Source organism: Dipodomys spectabilis, unplaced genomic scaffold (genome assembly GCF_019054845.1).
Source record: "Dipodomys spectabilis isolate Male_0828 unplaced genomic scaffold, ASM1905484v1 ptg000094l, whole genome shotgun sequence".
NCBI classification, from domain to species: Eukaryota; Metazoa; Chordata; class Mammalia; order Rodentia; family Heteromyidae; genus Dipodomys; species Dipodomys spectabilis.
Window position 1 is genome coordinate 5,306,465 of NW_024870771.1, and position 6,396 is coordinate 5,312,860.

The following is a 6,396-nucleotide window of genomic DNA, read 5'->3' on the forward strand; positions in this document are numbered from 1 at the left end:
GCCGCCCCGCCCCGGCCCGCCCCCGGCCCGCCCCCGCGGCGCCCCTTGCCGTCGCCGCGCGCTCCGGTCCTCGGCTCCGCCTCTGAGGTGGGGGCGGGGCGGACGGTCGCGCGCGGGCACCGGGCTGCGCGTCTCCGCTTCGCCGCTCCGCTCGTGGTCAGGAAGCGGATTCCAGCCGGCGGACGCGTGTGCGCGTGTGCGCGTGTGTGCGCGCGCGCCTCGGGTGCCGGGTACCGAGGCGTGGACGCCTCTAGCAAGCGCCTCCGGGGCCCGGGACACTCCGTCTAGATTCCCACGGGAGGGGCGGCCGTGACCTTCCACGCGAGCGCCCGAACTTCCACACTGAAGAGCGCAGAGCATCGGGCGCTCCATGCGGCTTGGGACTACCGAGACGGGAGTGGACGCGGGGTGCGCAGGGGGCCCCCCTCGTGCCCGCGACATCTCTGAGAGAGTGACCCCAAAGCTCTTGGATGAAAAGACGTCTGCAGAGGCTTGCAGGCTTCTCGTGGAAAGCGATTCCAGCTAATGTGCTTTGTTTCCCTCCACATTTGTAGGCCAAAAAGTTATAAGAAAATTGAGCCAGTATTTAACAACATTCAAGGAGGAGGGAGAGGAGGAGGGAGATGGGGAGGGGGAGGAGGAGGATCTGAGCCTGCTTGCTGTCCTGTCCAGCCCAGGCGCCTGCCCACCGTGGTTCTTCAGTGGCCTCTTTGCCTTAGCGCACCAAGCTCAGTACCCGTGCCGCCTAGGTACTGACCCCTGCTCAGAGGCTAGAGCCTCACTCCTTGGAGGAGGAGGAAGTAGGTGGGGTATGACAGGACCTGTTTGTTGGAAGGCCACCGCTGGCAAGAGACCTCTTGTGCAGGCTGCGGTGGCCAAAGGGAGGCAGTCTTGCTGCCAGGCCTGCGTTCAGATGTTCACATAGAGCTGCTGATTGGTGGCTGGGTTCCAACCTCTTAGGGACCAGAATGCATTACTTAGTTGAGGAATGAGCATTTGTTGAATGCCAGTATGTCTCAAAAAGGCTGTTAGAAATAAGAAGTAGGAGCCAGGTGTTGGTGGCATACGCCTATAACCCTAGCTACTCAGGAGGCTGGGATCTGAGGATCTAGGTTCAAAGCCAGCTGGGACAGGAAAATCTGTAAGACTTACATACAATTTGCCAACAAAAAGCAGGAAGTGGAGCTGTGGCTCAAGTGGTATAGAGCAACACACAATCTGAGAACTGAGTTCAAGCCTCAAAGCTGGCACAATAGAAAAGAAACAAACAGCCGGGCACTTGTGGCTCACATCTGTTATCCTACCTACTCAGAAGGCTGAGATCTTAGGATCACAATTTGAAGTCAGCCTGGGCAGGAAAGGCCCTGAAATTCTTTTATCTCCAATTAACCACTAGAAAACTGGAAGTGGCTCAAAGTGGTAGAGCACTAGTCTTGAGTGAAAAAGCTCAGGGACAGCACCCAGGCCCTGAGTTCAAGTCCTGCCACCACCACCACCACCAAAAAAGAAACAATAAATGGAATATATAAGATCAAACCAGAAAGTCTTGCAAGAAGCAAAAACCCTGATGCCTCTGAACCCAATTTAAGAGGAAGCCCACCGTTGTCCGAGGGCTGAAGGAGTACTACTGTGATCAGATAGGTCTGAGGCATGGTACCAAGCCCCTGAGTGCAAGCTGGCCTGCGTCGCACGTGCATATGGGTGTGCAGGTGTGTAGTGGCATCTGCTGTACAATCAGGCCCCCTAAGCTCCAGCTCAGCTTAAGCTACTTTTCAGGTTTTCCAGAGCCAGGCAGAGCTAGAGGTAGCTTGGTCAGGCTTTTCTTGTTGAGAGTGGGGCATGGTAGTGTTCTCCTGAGCTGCCTGCTCTTGCCAGTCTTCCAGTGCCTGCTGGTGGCTGAGATGGGGCAGTGTTCCTGCAAGGGTTGGATGCAGTGACCCAGACCCAGTACACCAGGTATCATTACCCTAATAGTATTGACTTGTCACTATGTAGATCATAATTGAGGCTGCTCTGTAGTGAGAACCCTGGATGCCAGGCAATGTCACTGTGCCATTTCCAGTCCCCTCAGCAAGCCTTACTGTGGGCTGTGACACCTATTTTCCAGAAGAGAAGACTGAGGGGGTGTGCAGTTCCCAGCTAGGGCTCTAGGTCCAGCCATTCTCTCTTCACTCTGATCCCTGGCCTTCTAGGCCTCCCTCCCATATCGGTCTGCCCTTGCCTACTTCTGAGCTGAGCTCAGTCTCTCCCAAGTTACAGGTGGGGCAGCAACACAGAGTGGAGAGCCGGCAGCCCAAGGGAGGTGTAAGACCCTCAAAATTATTTGGTACAAGACAGGACAGATGCAGGTGCTTGTTTGCTGCACAAGGGTATCTACCTGTATCAAAATGTTTGTATGGCCTGTGAATGAGGCTATAAATATCCAAATGGTTCTTGGGAGGAAAAAAAAAGCTGAAGGTTGCCCTTCAGCTTCTACTGGTGATCACTGCTGTCAGGTGGAACACAAGCCCAAAATGTTCAAGAGCTGGCTCGTGCCCTTCTTTAAGAAGGCCAATAAGACCTTCTGTGCTTAGTGTGTGGCCCTACCCTTCCCTCTCTTCCCAGAGAGGGAAGAAGAGCTTGGCAGAGGGTGTCCTGTAGATAGTTGCTGCTGTGATAAATTGCAATGGAGTTAGCCTGGGGGAGCAGAGACCTTGCTGGAAAAGCTGTTCAGTCAGACTTCCTTCCTGCCAGAGTGGCTGGGAACCCCCTGATTAGCCAGGAGGGTACAAAAATCCTCCCCAGTTGGCTGCAGGATTCCTGTTAAGATGAGCCTCCAATCTGAAGTCCAGCTGGAATGCAGGTGTTAGCCCCCAGTGGCTGGGCAGCTTTATCAAGCTACTCTCTACAGGGAGCCTTTACCATCCCCCTTTACAAAAATGGCAGAAACATGCCATGGAAGTGGTGCCATGGATCGACAGGTCAGGGCGGTGCAGCCAGCCCCCTGGCACTCAGTGGGTGTTTCTGGTAGCCGTTTCCTTTCTCTCCTTACAAGTTCTGCCCAGGAGCTAAAGCTCTCCTTGGATTATACGGATAAAAAGATGGCTCAGTGTGTGTGCTGGCAGCAGTGCCCAGCCTGCGTCGTCCCCTGAAGACAGACCCCTCAATCACTTCATTTTTGATCTCTGACTCAGTGTCTAGAAGAAAACAATACAGCTAATGGCAAGATGTGCCGATCCAGTTAACAACAAGCCACTTTACTTCTCCAGAAAGCTCAGGCCACGGCAGGATTCCAGCTTTGGAAGCCAGACCCGATTCCCTGCCCACCGCGCGCGCTCGGAGTCTGAGAACCAGAGGATCGACCGCGCCGGCCCCTCCCGGGGCTGCGGTCCCGCGGGCCGGCGCACGGGGGCAGCGCCGCGGCCTCGGCTCGCCCTGGGCTCCGCCGTGGGCATTGCAACCCCGGGGGTTTCCCCGCCCGCGGCCCGGGTCCCTGGGCCCGCGGCGCGCTGATTTTCCCGGGGTGCAGAGTGGGGGGGGGGGGGCGGCCCCGTTTCCCACGTGGGGCGGGGAGAGAGGCGTGGTGTGGGGACAAACTTGTGAAGGGAACTCGGGGTCACGGTGGGACTGGAGCCGCCTGGCCGGGCCGGTGGGCGCTGACCCGCGTGGGAGCTGCCCGCCGCCCAAGCCCCGCGGCGGGCCCCGCCTCTCGGCCTTTGCCCCGCGCCTGCGACCCCCCAGCCTCCACTGGCCCGGCCTCCACGCGGCCCACAGCCTCGGCCCCCCATGCCTTCCCTCTAGCCCACGGCCCCTCTGTCCTTCGCCAGGCCTGGCTTCTCTTCCACCACCCCGGGCCCTTGTCCTGTCCCTCCCAGCTGGCCAAGGCCTTCCAGTGTCCTCCGGGGGGTGACAGGCTCACTTGACCACCCCCCTCCCCCAAGCTTTGCATGGCCGTTCTGTTAAAGGACGCAGACTTTTCTAGCTCTTGGGGCTCACGCCTCTCATCCTAGCTACTAGGAGGCTGAGATAGGAGGATCAAGGTTCAAAGCCAGCCTAGGCAGGAAAGTCCATGAGACTTATTTCCAATTAACCACCAAAAAGCTGGAAGTGGTGCTGTGGCTCAAGTGGTACAGCACAACATCCTTGAGCAAAACAGTGCGGTGATGGTGCCCAGGTCCTGAGTTCAAGTCCTAAACCTGCATGCACAGGCAAAAAGACCCCAATCCCCCAATCCTAGAGGCTACCAGATCGCTAAGATCTGCTCCCACCTCACCTGATCTTTTGCTAGGTGGGTGGGAGGCCATGCTCACGGAGCCATCTTGAATCTTTTCTCTCCTGCCTCTCCCTCGCTGCCCCTGTGGGAAAATAACCCCAGCAGCACCTGCGTTGCCCCTCCCGGGCCCCTGTTCCTTTGTTCGGCTTCAGCTGGGTTTTAAGATCTCCTTAAATTCTTATGGGGTGGACTTGGCAGTCTATATAAATTAGTGAGAATTTGAGCCATTCAGAGGAGTCATCTGGCTCTGATCTACACAGTTGCAGGCTGTTGAGGAGCCCCTGAGGCCCAGCCTCGGTGAACACCCTGGCTGGTCACTCACTACACCCATGTGTTTTGTATGTGGGCTGGTAACAGGCGGGTGTCTGGAGACAGGGTGTTGCACAGAGCTACTGCTCTATCCATCAGTGGACGTGTGATTTCACTGCTCTGAGTGGGAGTGCAGCCCACCCTCCTCCCCTGCACATTCCTCAGACAGCGTTGTTGGCAGGATGGCTGGCTGGGCATGATGGATTCCAGCAGTGTGGTGAGGCATGGCCAGACACAACGCTGCCTGGAGGGCAGCGTCCTGGTCCCTGTGTCTGCAACGTCCAGTGGGCGTGGTCACACTCACAAGCTGTGAGAGAGGATTGGGGGAGGGATGGCATCCAGGAACACTTCCTCCCAGGTTCACACTGTTCATTTCTCTGCCCAGCGGAGGCCTGGCCCCAGAGCGGGCATGGACAGCCACCAGGGAGGGCAGTGGGCCACGGAGGAAGATCTGCAGGTAGAGACTATTTCAGAATAAGCATCCCTGATGTCATTCAAATGTTATAGTCAGAGACATGAACCTGGGAAAATGGACTCGCTGTTTTGCCTTTCTCCTCACTCCCTGGAGTCATCTGAGGCTGGGCATGGCATGGGAAGTGGCCTGGGGCTGGACAGATCCTGGAGAGGGGAGGTGTGGTCAGTGAATGCAGCGGTCTTACTGTTGGTTGTGATAAGCCTCTGTCTACCCCCTCTTCCTCTATCTAGTGATACCAGCCACGTGCTCCCATGTGCCAGCTGCCATTCCTGGAAGCTTGTGGCTGGTGGCTGACCCCTCATGATCTGGTGGACTCTTAACGATCTCCACTGTCTTTAAAGATCACCTCTGATAGACTAACAACAGCTGCAGTGACTTTCCCAGCCCGGCTGCTTCTCTGGGCAGGCTCTGGCCATTCATGGCAACCAGAGGGTGCATTTTGGACAGGGCTGGGGTTTCTAGGAGAATCCCTTGCCAGCAGAGCCCTGACTCCCCTGGAACCTACTGTGGAGTGGGGCACACTGTCTCACTGAAGGGCAGGCAGCTGGGAACCTGGCTGTCATGGCACTCATTTTTGTACCAAACAGCAGCACCCTTGCTGCTCATTCCTCTTCTTTGCCTCTCTCCTTTACCTGGTTTCCTTGAAGAGGAGATTTTTGTGGTAATTAGACGTTCATGAGGAGCCAGGCCCTGGTCAGGTCTCTGATCAGCAGGATGAGGCTCAATCCATAGTGCTCAGAGATGGGCTGTGCATGGAAGGAAGGCCCTGTACTGGTGACAGGGCCCTGTCTCAGCTGGCAGAAGGAGGACAGTTTCTTGTGTGTGTGTATGTGTGTGTGTGTACCATTATTGGGGTTTGAACTGAGGGCCTGGATGCTGCTCCTTAGGTTATTTATTTATTTATTTTTAAGTTGGTTGTGGGGCTTGAAGTCTGGATCTGGGTGATGTCCAGCTCCTCAGCTCAAGGCTAGCACTCTACCACTTGAGCCACAGTGCCACTTGTGGTTTTCTGGACATAAGAGTCTCATGGACTTTCCTGCCTCAACTGGCTTTGAACTGTGATCCTCAGATCTCAGCCTCCTGAGTAGCTAGGATTACAGGCGTGAGTCACTGGTGTCTAGATTGAGGCCAGGTTCTGAAAAGGGAAAGCACACAAACCTACTCCTTCTCAGCAGCAAGGAGGGCCCTAGGTTCAGACTCAGTGGGCGTGGAGACTGCCCTCTGCTCAGAACTTCCTGCCTCCTGGGATAATAGCCAGCCCTAATGATTCTCTTGGCATGAGAGAGTTTGGGATTTGCTCTTATAGGTTACCTTTCTGTGAATTTGGGTCAGAAAATGACATGTCCCTAACTCCCTTCCC